The following is a 15,098-nucleotide window of genomic DNA, read 5'->3' as shown; positions in this document are numbered from 1 at the left end:
ATCATGAGCAAGTCCTGTCCAGTCCAACTGTTTCTGCTCCTGTTTGACTTCTGAACTTGTCTCTGGCTGTGTGTCCACTTACTGCAGCCTGTGACATCAGACTGTAGAATGTTGATACATCAAAGGCATCAAAGGACAACACAGAGTCCACACATCTCAGACTTACTGGGAGATTATTTCAAAGTTTAGAGGCTGCAAACTGGAAAGCACAATCTTCCTGAGTCTTAAAACATGTCCGAGGTACATTTAGAAAGTCAGCACACTATACAGGGACAGTGATACACCTGGATGTGTTTCATCCAAAATAAAAATACTACCTTCTTCAACTAATACTGTATGTCAGCTTTCAGGGAGTCTTAAGACCCCAACCACCAACAGTGCGAGCTGCACACTGAATGTAATATTTCAGTGCTCTTTGAATTAACTTTTTCCCAGTTAAGCAGGAAAAGTTTGGTTTGCATTATCAGTAACATAACACAGCTCTGATATGGCTGTAATTGATCAGTAAACAGTGACATAAGGCTGATATCCCAAAGTACAAACAAGAGCACAGGAGTGAGACTAAACTCCAAACTGTAGAGACTGAGGTAGAAGCTGCAAAAGTCCTGAGAGCTGAAAACAGAGAGACGTTTTAGAACAGAGCTTTCTCTCTAATCTTCAGCATAGATACACAAGTTTAGCTACTGAAGACACAGCTAAGGACAGGAGAATGTTAAGAGTTGGAAATGGCCGGCTGTGTTACCAAGCCGGGTCACAGCAGCAGTGCAGCCATCCCCTACTACCCTGGAACATTGTGTTCCCAGAATGCAGGTTTACTTGTGGTTCCTAAAGTCTCCAATAGAGAGAATGGGAGGCAGAGCCCTCAGATATCAGGCTCCTCTACTGTGGAACCATCTACTAGTTTGGCTCTTGGAGGCAGACGCCCTCTCCATGTTTAAGAGGAGGCTTAAAACTTTCCCTTTTGATGAACCTTATAGTCAGAGCTGAGTAAGGCTTTCCTGAATGAGCCACTAGTTATGCTGCTATAGGTCTACACTGCTGGAAGACTTCCCATGATGCACTGATTTCCTCTCTCCTCCTCTCCCTCTCCATCTGTACACATTCATATCCCATTAATGTATGTTACTAACTTGGCTTCTTCTCTCTCCCATGGTGTTGTGCTTTCTCGTCTCTGCAGTTACTTCCACCTCCAGAGCTGCAGAGTCTGGATCTGTGGCTGCAGGCAAACTACTGTTCCAATTATTAGTCTCAATAATTGTTATTGTCTTATTATCATTAGTTTTATTGTTGTTGTTGTTGTTGTTAATCTCATTATCAGCTCTATTACTAGTCATATTTGACTGAGTTGACTATTGACTTAAAACACATTTCATCATGACTGGCCTCAGCATGGCAGGTAATGGAAAAACTTATATTCTACTTTTCAGGGCAGCCCTGTAATGAAGGGTCTAAGGTGCTGAACATCGACTACAACATGCCAGGTTCAAATTCCTTTGGGCTCTTTGATAAATTTGTCTCTAGCTGATTTCCTGTCATCTCTCTACTGTCCATAATAAAGGAATAAAAATACCTCAAATGTCTTTAAGATACAGTCACATATACACATGCAAAGCACTGGTGGTTGATCTTCAACATAAATGATAAAAAGACTTGGAGGACGCCTGTTTCAACTATATAAGTCAGACTCCTGAAGCCTCATGTTTGCTTCTTTGGAAGTCCCTTTTACACAGGACATGGACTGTGGATTTTATGCTCCATCATTTAGGAGGATCCAAAGCAACAACTACAAATGATTTCAATTTACATAAAAGCATGTGAATGTTTTTGATCATTTGAAGTTTAAAAGACAAACTTGAAAAGATAAGCACCTTTCCTTTAACACAAACCATAATGCTTTGAAACAAAAAAAATGGAAACCTAAGTTGACAATAGAAAAATCTCACAGATACAATCAGCATAAATAAACTGAACATGTACTGAAACCTTTGGGCTGAAGTTCTTGTGTGATTAGACATCATGTCAATTTAACAAACACATCCCACTGAACTGAAACACTGACATCAACTAAAAAAGGTCTGACTTACTGAAAACCTTGGAGGTGATCTGGACTTTCCTGTACTTTCCTCTTGTCCTTGTAACAGCAGTAGCTCCTCCCTTCCTTGTCAATAATTGTGCAGAAATATCTGAGTGCTTCTTTCTTCCTAAATCATGAGCAAGTCCTGTCCAGTCCAACTGTTTCTGCTCCTGTTTGACTTCTGAACTTGTCTCTGGCTGTGTGTCCACTTACTGCAGCCTGTGACATCAGACTGTAGAATGTTGATACATCAAAGAACACACACACACACACACACACATCTTGTTTAGATGTAACAGAGCCCACAGCCATTCTGAAGAATGACACAATCAGAAAATACATTTGGCCTTTGAGGAATTTAATTGTCTGCCTGCTCCAAATGCTATGCTAGGTCTATGTGGAGCAGCTTGTGTGATACATTATGTTTCTGTTTGTTTTCTATGAAACTGTGAATATTATTAGCTGACTGGATGAATAGAACACAAGAGAGATTTGTTTGTGCAGATAGATGAGACCTTAATGTGTCTACTAACCCTTATTTTAATGCACACACACACTTTGTTCTGCAAGTAGTAGTTGTCAGAGCAGCATCAGGTAAAACAATGAAGAATAATCAATACAGATCCTGATTTGCTGTAAGTCCTATATTCTCCATGATGGTGTGTGTGTGTGTGTGTGTGAGGTGTTTAGGGAACTGACAAAATCATCTTGACATCTTTACGGGAAAAGAAGGATCAAAGGATTCTTCTGTTTTTCCGTGTAAATCTGTGTAAAAAGCAGAAAAGATCTAGAGCGTGGCTCCATTTTAGCAGCATCGATGCTAACAGTGCACAATGCAAAATATGTATTGACATGAAGGACACTCTGCCAAAGCTTTCTGACTTGGCAACAAGTTATCTCTGTATGCAAGCAACATCCACACTCTCAGAACGTACCTTTCCATCCATCCAGTATCAGGATACAGTTCAGAAAAGTTGTGTATTGATTTAAGCTCTGAATCTGACAGCACATTACACAGCTCTCTCTCCACTCTGAGGTGTGACCTCCAACAGTGGATGATTCACAGTAAAGTTGCAGACACTCTGTGATACTTCTCTGATGCTAATGACTCTTGGAGCTTTACTTTCCTCTGCTGTTGGTCTCTGTCCTGAATAAAGAGCAGTGAGAGAGCCTCTTAAAAAACGACAAGGAAAAAACACAAGCGGGAGAGGAGGCTGGGATTTAGCACGCGGCAAGCCAAGGGAGGCGTACCGCGACGGTGGTAGCTTGGACGACTAGGGTCCTCAGCTGCTCTCTGAGACAGGCCTGTTCTGACTCTTGTTTCTCTTCATAACGCACAAGTCTTTCGCCTTTTACTAAAGACTTCCGTGGAGAGGAACACCAATGAGTTGAAGTTGTTTTTGGCTGGCTTGGCCTTATGGCTGAGCCTTTTGAGTTGGTGAAGAGTCAAACATCTTTATAGAGCGCCACAAGTGTGAGCTCCCCTGTCTGACTTTGCTCTTTCTTTGCGGAAGAAATGTGTGCTAGATGTCATTGTGTCGATGTCATTTCGCTGGTATACTTTATTTTTAGGCTTTGGTGGGGATGCTGGCATCTTTGAGACAAGAAAAGTGTACCACGTGGGCCTTTGCTTTCTTTCCCAAGAGACAGCTTGACTAGTGGCATTTTACACAGTGTTCCTTTGTTTTTGGCAGAGCAGTGCATGATGGGTGGATCCAACAAAGCGCGTTTGCCGCACGCCGCAGCCTATTTGCAGCAGTGTTTGTGTCTTTTCAGCCATAAATGTAACAGACAAAGGGGAGCTGATGCTCAAGGCACTGAAATGTGGGATTATGCATTGTAGGCACCGTCAGCCAGAGCGCTGTGCCTGGTGACCACCACCCGCTCTCTTCCAACTGCAGCTCATACTTACCTGGCAGGGGAGATACCATGATCAACAAGGTGGTTCTCCCAGGGTGAGACTCAGCCATTGCACTCCGGCTGTGCTGACTCCTGCGAATTCCCCAAATGTGGGAATCTCTACTGCATAATTTCTGGTAGTGGGGTATTTGTCTTCACAGGTTTTTATTGAGAAATATAATTTTTTCTACTGTCACAGGCTTCAGTCGGCTCCTCTTCTGGCTGACCAGCTCCCCAGCTTTGGAAAATATCCTTTCACAGGGAACACATGATGCTGGGATGCACAGATAATTGCATGCAAGTTTCATGCCACTCAGTACTTCAGGGGATCCTCTGCTCTTGTCAGAATTTGTTCTTTCAAATATCTATGACACAGTCAGTAAAACAATGAATGACTGAATAAAACAACTGATGTTTCAACAGTAATCAACATGCATACCTCTGGATCTCCACTGCAGCGCTGACAGATGCACTGCTGGTGCGGTGCTGAGACTCTACATAGTTGTCCAGTAAAGCCCACAAGTTGTAATTTTCTTCACCAGCACTGGCAGATGTTGTTGCAGTCTCCAGTGGCACATCTTCTGCCGACCCATCAATAAGACTGGCACACTCTCGTGTCAGCCTTTCTACAGCAGCCTGAGCATTGCTTTGATTAGTAAAGCCAGCCTGTTTAAACCGTGGATCCAAGATGGTGGCCACAGACAGGGAGTTCACCTTTTCCAAGCCACTGAATTTTTCATTCAAATTAGTTTTCAAATGGTTGGCAAGCATGGCACCAATACAAGGAGCCATTTGGGCACGTTCGGCAGAAATTACATGTCTCAGCATTTTGGCTATAGGAATTGCCTTTGACCCCGACACTCTCCTTTCCTCAGAAAGCTCAACAGTTGCCTGATAGAATGGCCTTAAAACTGTCAGGCACTGGTTGATTGCTGCATAGTCATCAGCAGTGAAAGGCACTATGTCAGTGCTAAGTGATGCCAGGGCTGTCCCTAAAGGTTCTCTCTGCTCATAAAGCCTATGGAGCATGGCATAAATGCTGTTCCATCTGGTTTCAACCTCTTGAACAAGATTTTTTTAAGGGCATGCCCATGTTAGCTTGAATAGAGCACAACTTTTCCTTTGCTTTTGAACTGGACTTGAAGTGTGCCACTATTTTGCAGGCCCTACTGCGCATGTTTTCCAGCTCAGAAGTCTGACAGAGTGATTTTTTGACAATGAGATTCAGCGTGTGGGCACAGCAATAAATATGTCTAACATTTAACTGAGTCACACTTGCCACAATATTGTAAGCTCCATCAGTAACCATCCCACAGACCTTTTCAGTGATTCCCCACTCTGTCATCAAATTTGCAATTGCATCTGAAATGTTAGCTGCTGTGTGGGTCAAAGGAAAATACTGCACACCTAAAAGCACAGTAGCCAGATCTAGGCTGTCTGACACATAATGGTAAGTGACACCAAGGTACGCATCCATGTTGACTGATGTCTACATGTCACCAGTCAAACTAACAGCTGAAGTCTGCTTAATTTCTGCCAAGGCCTTCTCTTTGGTTACAGTGTACCTTGCTTCCACCATTGCCTTTACAGCTTTGCTGCTTGGAATGGAGTATGATGGGTCCAGGATTTTAATGAAGTTTTGTAACCCTTCATCCTCAACAATAGAAAAACGCTGACCATCTTTAACTATCATGTCCACCAAGGCCTCATCCAGCTTCTGTTTTCTGGACACTGTGTGGGAGAAAGATTGCTATATGAATATGATACACAACATCTACAATAAATAGACACACACATACATATATACAGTATATATACATATATATTTAGCTTACTGTCAGGATTTCCAGTGTTGACAGGGTCACTGGTTTGCTGGGTATGATTGTCATCATGCCTGGCACGCAAGTGTCTCAGCATAGATGATGTGTTGTTGCTGTAAGACAACTCTTATGTGCAGAGCAAACACTGCACATATAAGCAGTTGTAATTTTGAGACCCATTTAAAGATTAAAAATACAATTCAATTATGGAAACATAAAATGTATGAGATCAAAATGATCCCAAACGTTAGAACATCGCTTATTGGTGGTACTCGCCAAGAAACTTAACACTCAAACAAAATACTCTCACTCTCCAAATCTCTATGTCCTCACAACCCCATTTTGAAGCATAATGATGTATCTTATATTGCTGGTATGGCACCAAACCACTCAAATCTGTCAAAACTGTCAAGCTGTCATTGGCTCAGAATGCATTGAAACGCCATGAGCCAATGACACACACGGAAAGACTATGAGCCAATGAAAGGCTTCGAAACATTTTGAAGCAATGAAGCGTAAAGCGAAACAGCGATAACGTTCAAAGCTTTGAACGTCATCAGTCACGTGACACTGGTGTTTTGATACAAGCTCCGACACAGCGTTTCGTATCACTCCGCTTCAGGAAGAGTGACACAAGCTCCACAGCCTCGGTATCATTTGTCCATCACTACATTTTTTTTTTACCTGTAAATAAATGCACCGTTCAAATGCTATTTGCGACTCCAGCCATCATTTTTTTTATTCCTTAAACTAAAAAGAAAACCCACGTTTGTGTGACAATAATACAGCTAAGCCACCAGGCGGGGGTGGGTAGCTGCAGCCTCACCACATCTACTTTTGACCTCAGCTGTGTCTGATGTGCATCAATAAACAGTGAAAACTTTCCTTTTCTTTCACTGTTTGTTTATATTTGTTGACTGAACAGGAGTCTTCTGCCCTCCAGTGGTCACTGTCAGTAACTACAACTCTGCACACACAGCACTGACAATGATACTGATCTTAACACTGACATTATTCCACATTTACTAACTTATTTTAGCTCTAATGTTCATCAGTCTGATAATGACTCTCTGTATGTGAACACACATATTATTACACTGCTATAAATACTGATGTCTGACTGATGGACAAATAATCAGAGAGTTTACTGCCCTCCAGTGGTCACACTGACAAGTGTCCAACAGGACTCACACTGATTATTAGGATCAATATGTACCAATCAGTACTGATGACATCAGCAGGAAGATGAGGACTGGTCATAGTTTGTATAATGTTCGATGTATTATTCCATCCATGTTTTCTGTACAAGCAGATACACTGTGAAAAAAACTAAAAGGATCACTGTAAAATGATATACAGGAGATGCACTGTAAAAAAATTCTAACATTGATTATCAGGAAATATGCTGTAAAAGAATTTAATGGAGGCTGTGCACTGTGTAAAATGGCAACAAAGCTGACAGGATATATCCAATAAAAAAATGATGGTCATAGATGAGCTCTGGACTTGAAAAACTCTTTAAATATTTTTGAAATAAACTTCACAGCTTCTTGTTTTAGTCAAATTTAAGCTGCTGGTTTTCACTCTCATCTTTTCTGAGTCTGTTTTTTAAGTTGACTTTTAAAATTCATAGAATCGAGGCTCAAACTCTTCAGAGTAGTCAGGAGTTTTTTAACTCTGTGAACCTCTGAAAGACAGTTTGACAAGTTTCTATCTTTGTTTTTTCTCAGATCTTTCAGATAAACTGTGGCAGCATTTTAGTTTGAACTGAATCAGCTCAGTTGTCCCAAGATTCAGAGAAAGACAAACACTGATGTTCACAATGATGCTTTTAATGTGAAAGGACAAGATCATGATTAGAATCTTAAAAAAGTAAAAGTCAGCAACATTTTTCTCCTGTAATAATCGTAGCTTCCATCTTTAAAGGACTGGAAGAGGAAGAAGTTTACAAGGAATCATTTAGAAGAGTTTAACAAATAAACTGCTTGAATACATGAATCTGAAAAGGTGTGTGTGAATGAAAGAGACAGACATGTACAGGCTGAACTATCTGTTCAACAGTGAGAGAGTTTCTCTAACAGGAGGAGACTCTCTCTGCTACACTCTACGCAGAGACACTGAGGAACCAGACCACAACAACCTGAACCCAGGATACAGAGGTTCAGTGAATGTGGTGTTGAAGGTGTAGAGGTGGATCAGTGAGTCAGAGGAGACTCTGTAGAAGGACAGAGAGCCAGCAGGACAGTCCACATACACTGCTACTCTGCCAGAGACAGAGGAAGATGATGAAGATGAGGAGGAGACAGGTGTCTTTCTGTTATTGTGCCAAACAAAGTAACGACCATCAGAGCAGAACAGACTCCAGGACTGATCGTTGTCTCCAAACACACACTTTCCTCTGTCTCCTTTCCTTCTGATTCCTCTGTAACTCACTGATACATGAACCTTTCCTCTCCACTCGACCTCCCAGTAACAGCAACCAGTCAGACCATTACTACACAGCAGCTGAGGACACTGGTCAAATCTGTCTGGATGATCAGGATATGACTGATCCTCCTTCACACGTGTCACCTTCCTGTTGTTGTCAGACAGTTTGATCTCTCTGTTTACTGTGTTTGTGTCGATGGTGAGTTCACAGAAATCTGATGGAGAGAAGAAGACACAACACAGCTGCAGTTATTGATCTATCACCTGATCATTGATTGACACTTTGAAGATGGTTGAATGTGAGCTGCTTTGTTTTCAGGAATCAAATGAAAACCACACTTACACTTCCTCAGACCTGGACTCAACCATCGGACTCCACCAGGCTTTACCCTGAAAGGAGGAGGGGGGTCAGACCAGCACGTTCTCTTTCAGCATGCAAACATGGACATTACATGGCTCTCATACACAGATGGTTTGATTATTCTGTTCATTCAGCAAAGAGACAAAGGACCTGGAGTCCTTATGTTGGAATTATACGGAGCAGGGAGGTGACATGGAGGAAAGATTTCATCATTTGTCTTCTCCATTTGATATCACTTTTGGTGTGAGACACAACAAAAGATCTCAGAATGACAAGATCAGGATCTCAGAGAGGTTCAGCTGATTACTGATCATGGATATTTTAGAAGACAGAGACATGATCAGAGACCTGATTTCATTTCCTCCTTGGTTTGAGACACTGGCAGATGAATGTCTCTGAGCAGTGTAGATGGTCTTATTATTGTTGGTATGTTATTATTAGTGTGTCAGCACTGAACAGGTATCTAAAGTCTTTGGGGTTGTTGTGGTGAAAGTGGCTCTGTTGGTTCAGGAGCAGTTCAACCAGCTGCAGCTCAAAAGTTTCCACGCTGGCTTTGTGCTGATGCAGCATGAAATCCAGTCTGAGAAAGTCCTACTCAGGTCACAGAAAACAGCTGACCACACCTGATTTAATGATTGTCACATATTTTCTCTTAAATATGACACAGTGAGTCATGATGAGATACTGAAGTCAGAAATAGAGAAAACTCCTCTTTGTGTTGTTGTTGAATTCAAAGCACTTGTGTAGAGATCTGTCATCAGCTGTGACACACTAAATGTTTCCAGCTCTTCCTCCTCTATCACACACTGTCTGTGGCTGCAGCAGGCCTCTCCATACCTGAGGGTGTCCAGTCTCCAGTGTGGATCCTTCAGTCCAGCAGACAGCAGCTTCACTCCTGAGTCTCCTGGATGATTGTAACTCAGGTCCAGCTCTCTCAGATGGGAGGGGTTGGAGCTCAGAGCTGAGGCCAGAGAAGCACAGCCTTCCTCTGTGATCAGACATCCTGACAGCCTGCAGACACACACAACATCACACAGGAACCCTCTGTCAACACCTGCTGCTCTGTTCTGTTGTTGTTTTTTGTTCATATTTTATTTTTGTTTTTGGTTCTGCTCCATTTTGGTCCAGGTTCAATGTATTTGAGCAAAGTCTTTAAACATCATCTGTAGGATTTTTAAAAGCTCTGCTGAACTTCAGTAAACTTTACTGTGAACAATCCTACAGAAGTTGTCTGTTTATCCACTGATGTAAATCAGATATGAGCAAATCATCAGCTAAACAGGTTGATGGATCCTGACCTGAGAGTCTTCAGGGTACAGTGTGGACTCTTCAGTACAGCAGACAGAAGCTTGACCCCTGAATCCTGCAGGTCATTGTTACTCAGGTCCAGGTGTCTCAGACTAGAGGACTGGGAGCTGAGAACTGAGGACAGAGCTTCACAGCTTCTCTCTGAAAGGTTACAGCTGCTCAGTCTGAAGAGGAAACAATGAAGAAAAAGTCAAATAACATTTGTGTTGAAAGGACAATCAAAGGAAAAAAACTCAGTTTCTTTCATTGGCTCTAATTCAAATCCTTTCTGTTTTATTCTCAACAAGTTGGAGACATGACAGTTAAATATGACACAATCAGTCATAAACAGACATGTACAGTCAAGGCCGTAAGTATTTGGACAGTTAGACATGCTTTTTTCTTCAGGCTCTCAGCACATTGACTTTAAAATATAATAATGGATACTACAGTCAATGACTGCAAAGGATTTTACACTAAATATTAAATCTGATGAGTTTGTTTCACTTCATGTGTATTTGTCCAGTTACTTTTGAACAACTAAAAGGGCTGAATCTCCCACACAGTTCTTTCTATACTGATGTCAACCTGCTCAAATTAAAGCTGAGACTTGGCTCTTTAATGTAGGATCCATTATTTTAATTCAGATTCAATGTGCTGAAGCTCAGAGTCTGAAGAACAATAACTGTCCAAATACTTCAGGTCTTGACTGTAACTGTGTTAATGTCGGTACCTGATTTGATTTAGTTTGAATCCTCTGATAAAATAGTTTATTAGTTGTAAGTACAGAGCAGCTGTGTCTCAGCAGGTAGAGAGGTTTGTCCATTAATCACAGCTCAAGTGTTCTTAGGCTAAAAACCTCAACCTCAAACCAGCCCTGATGGCCAGACCAGCACCTTGTATGGTATCTGGCTGCCATCTGCCATTTTAACTCCGTGCCTTCATAACAGGGCTCCACTGGCTTGACTCACACGTTCCAAAAAATAATGCAAAAATCACAGATGTCGAATCCATTAATTAGTTTTATTCAGTTCATCTGTAACAAATCCTTGTTCACATGAGGTCAAAAGACCGTCTCGATACCCCGTTTCCTAAAAGGCTCCTAACAAAAGAAAAGGTAAGGCCTCCTTACCTCCCTCTTTCCACAGGTGATCAAATTAAAACGACTACACCTAACACCATCAGCGTGTGTGAATAGGTGAATGAGAGGCAGCATGTAAAGAGCTGTGGGTAAAAGTTCTATATAAACAAAGCCATTTACCAGTTTTTAGGTTTAGTGAAATTTGAATCGTGATTTTTGAGTCAGAGCATTCTTATACTGTCTGGCTGTCTCCATCATCTTTGAGGGCACTCAATTATAACTCATTTGAAAGCCTTGTGCTTAGGTTTTCTCATCCAACCTGGAAAACATTACAGCAAGTTCAGTTTGTTATAGTGTACCTCCCTCCTGGGCCGAACTCTGAGTTTCCATCTGAATTCTCTGAGTTTTTATCAAGTTTAGTTCTCAGTACAGATGAAGTCATTATTTTAGGTGATTTCAATATTCATGTGGATGTTAACAATGATAGCTTTAGCTCTGTGTTTATCTCATTATTAGACTCAGTTGGCTTCTCTCAAAGTGTAAATAAACCAACTCATTGTTTTAACTACACCTTGACCTTGTTCTGTCATATGGCATTGAGATTGAACATTTAACATCTTACCACAGAATCCTCTTCTTTAAAGAAATGATTACATCAGTACTTAACTCAGTGTCATACCGACAAAGTTGCTGACTCACTGTGAATCACACTTGACTAAATTGCAGAGAAAGACTCTGAGAAAGACAACAGTGAAACAAAAGAGGTTTGCTCTGTAACTTAGCTCACAAGCTCACAAATTAAAGCGAACAACATGAAAACTTGAGAGGATTTTGTGTTCCACCAAATTGGAAGAATCCTGCTTGGCCTGGCAAGATAGACTTAAAGCATACAGGAAGTCCTTCTGTAATGCTAGAGAAGCCTAATACTGTTCATTAATAGAAAATAAAACCAACCTCAGGTTTCTCTTCAGCACTGTAGCCAGACTGACAGAGAGTCACAGCTCTGTTGATCCATGTATTCCTATAGCTCTCAGCAGTAACAACTTCATGGGCTTCTTTAATAATAAAATTCTATCAGAGGCAAATTTGATCACCTCCTGCTCTCAATTAGCACAGATTTTTCTTTAAGCACAGGAACCTCAGAAACAGTAAAATCGTATTCAGAAAGTTTCTCTTCCATTGATCTTCACCAACTAACTTCTATGATTCCTTCATCTAAATCATCAGCCTAATAAAATCTGCCATATTTCTAGATATGAGAGCTGCACCATCCAAAGTGGGATGGATGTCGTCTCTCCTAATCAGACCAGGTTTTCCAGTCCAGCGACGGAATGATGACATGCGACTAAACATGTCATCACTGGTCAAATCGGGCAGGGGTCCAGAGAACACTAGGGAGTCCGACACTGTTTTAGCATAGTTACATCTGCCTTTCTAGTCCGCACTAGTCTGACTAGTGCGGACAGTCTGTTTATGTCACAGGGTGACTAAGTGTGAGCGTGTGTGTGTGTCTCTAAGTGTGTATGTGTGTTTGAGAGGGTGCGTGCGCAGCCACCGGAAGTAATTGGGAACAGGATAAGAGACAGGTGTGTGTGTGGCGCGAGAGGCGAGTTTGTTCTCTTGTTACAGAGACGCGGACAGCGGGGAACGCAGGCAGCCGGCGGAAGAAGCAGCTGAGCTGATCGGGAGGAGAAGTGGCTGAGGTGAGGACACTGCGTACGAGTGCTGGGCAGACTGTCGCCACGCCATCTTGGCCTAAGAGTCCGGTGAACAGCGCGAGAGGAGCGTCCCGGTCGAGTCGTGTGCGCCGCTGCTGAGTGGGGATCCAGGCCGCCATCACGCCACAGACGCACGTTGCGAAAGGGGGAAGCCTCGGGTGAAAGTGGAGGGGTGGGGACGCGTTCCACCCCTCTTGCGGTTAAGTACCTCTTCATTCTTTATATACACCGACTGAAGTAGCAGTGTGTGACGCCGTGTTGCCGACGATAATTTCTTTCTTTTGTTCTTGGGGGGGGGGCTAACTTTAGGCATTCTGGGACAGATTCGACGTGTCAGGGTTAAGGCATTTCTCCCTAAACTATTTTAGAAATCTTGTGGATCGGGCCTTATTGAGTTGGAGTGGGTTTATTTGCAGTGGAATAGTACTTTAAAGGCTTGCGTTGTTTTGTGTTGGTTTCTTTTGGGTTTTGTTATTCTTTATCCCTATATCTTATTTTATTAGTACTCGCCCTCACCCCACAGAAGATTTCTTAATTTTGTTTCTGGGACTAAGATAGCTCATATAAAGATCGATGGACCGTTGACTACCCTGATAGTTGCCCTGTTTTTTGTTTGTTTTCCCCTTTCCCCCAAGCTACCATCCAACGGCCACACAGGGACCTGTTGCCCCGGGGACTCTCTACACCCCCATCTGGTCAGGTGGACAACCTGCAGGACTTTTTTAAATTCAAGTATCTGGAGTACTCTGGTTTTACTCACTGTGTTTTAACTACGTTTGTAATAAAGGTATTTATATATTTTTTAACTGAACCTTCCTCTGAGTGTTGTTGTTTTGATGTGCCTGCTCCCCACAGAGACGAAAAAGTGTTATATTACCACAGTCCCTCTACTCTGTGACATTTACAGTGTCCTTTATGTGTTCAGCAGCTGCAGTTGCATTTGCTCTGGGGGTGAATGTCAACCAGGATGAGGAAGAGCTCGGGGAATTCCCTTGGAAGATAGAAGGGGCGAAGAGAGGCCAGAAGCTCTATGTCTACATTGCACAGCTCCTCTCTGACGACAACCGTGGAGCACCAGCATGTGTTTACATAGAAACACACACCTCTGCTATGTAGCTTCCCGGTGCATTCTGTGTCCCGGTTGAGTCAGATCGGGGGGGCAAAGCCGTCGATGTGCAGCGTGTCATCACTGTCATTATTGCTAAGACAAGTTTCTGTGAAAGCGAGCACTGATGCAGTTCTATATTCGTGCATGTAGTTAACAATGGCCTGCAGCTCGTCCACCTTGTTGCGCAGAGAGCGCACATTCGCCACGATGATAGATGGGAGCACACAACATCTGCATTTCTCCCTCTTCAGTCTAGCTCTAATCCTTTTTCTTCCCCCTCCTGGTTACCTTCTTTTTCATGTTGTTTGTGGAGTCAAAGTCCCGTTGGATTTCCTCAGGGAATGTGTCTTTGTCAGTGGGCTCGTTCCGCAATGGAGAAAGTGCGAGCCGCAGCAGAAAGTCTCTGGAGTAAGTGACTCGTTGTCCGGCTGGGAGATTGTGATGATTTTGGTTTGCCATTATCATGTCCGCCGATAACTACAAAAATACAAATGCAGGGACCATCTTGGTTTGCTCAGAGCTCGTTGTAATCTGTGAGCAGGGATCGAGCAGCATAACCAGGCAATGCGTAAACAAGGGAGAAAAATACTCACTTCGTAGTTAGGGGGATAAAACATAGGTATTACCCAATGTCCAACGAAAAAAGAGAAGGAACGACTGGCAATGTTATTAAGCAGTCTGTAGGACTTATATAAAACTTATAACAATCTATATACAAAGTGCAAATATTAGAAAAAAAAACTGTGTAAACTGCCTCACGATCTACCCATCAACCGCACAAGCAGTGACCAAAAAAAGAAGAAAAAAAAAAGCTGCCAATAACCATTTTTTTCCTCAGCGGGTGTGTCGCTGATTGGGGAAAATCTGTTTGAAATATGAAGCAGTTGGTGATGAACCACGGGCCATTGTTTCAGGCTATGTTTCCTTCGGACTGCCACCCAGCCGCCCTGGCTTCCCTGCTGCTCAGGAGCTGTCGGGAAATGGCAAACAGGAGCTACAGTAGGACAGCTAGCTGAAGCTACTCTAGGCTGGTCCACACCAGCTACAGGGGACTGACTAGCTAGCACAGCTATGAGGTGGTTTTCTATGGTGCGAAGCCGAGCCTCTACTTCCCTCAGCCTCACCTCCAATGCTATAAAAATGCTACATTTATTACACATACCATTATCGCTAAAGGAGGCAGAGGAGTAACTAAACATCTCACACACTGAGCAGGAAAGAGGAAAGGCAGCGGGAGAGACAGAAGCCATTGTTAACTGCTAAGCTAGCAGACCAGAGATAGAGCGATTAGATTTGAGTGTAGTGTTGAATCCCCAGGGACCC

At 42.6% G+C, this 15,098-nt stretch overlaps 1 non-coding gene and 1 pseudogene across 1 annotated transcript; both read left to right on the top strand.

Moving 5' to 3' along the window:
• Positions 1-3,385: 3,385 nt before the first annotated feature.
• Positions 3,386-3,500, top strand: LOC121191324. The gene has a single exon (XR_005895091.1). It is a non-coding gene; the product is annotated as a U5 spliceosomal RNA (small nuclear RNA).
• A 478-nt stretch (positions 3,501-3,978) lies between these two features.
• LOC121191320 lies at positions 3,979-4,132 on the top strand (annotated as a pseudogene).
• Positions 4,133-15,098: the final 10,966 nt, after the last annotated feature.

The sequence above is a fragment of the Toxotes jaculatrix genome, chromosome 12 (genome assembly GCF_017976425.1).
Source record: "Toxotes jaculatrix isolate fToxJac2 chromosome 12, fToxJac2.pri, whole genome shotgun sequence".
NCBI lineage: Eukaryota > Metazoa > Chordata > Actinopteri > Toxotidae > Toxotes > Toxotes jaculatrix.
Note: the sequence above shows the minus strand (reverse complement) of the source record. Positions and strands in the feature narration are given on the sequence as shown.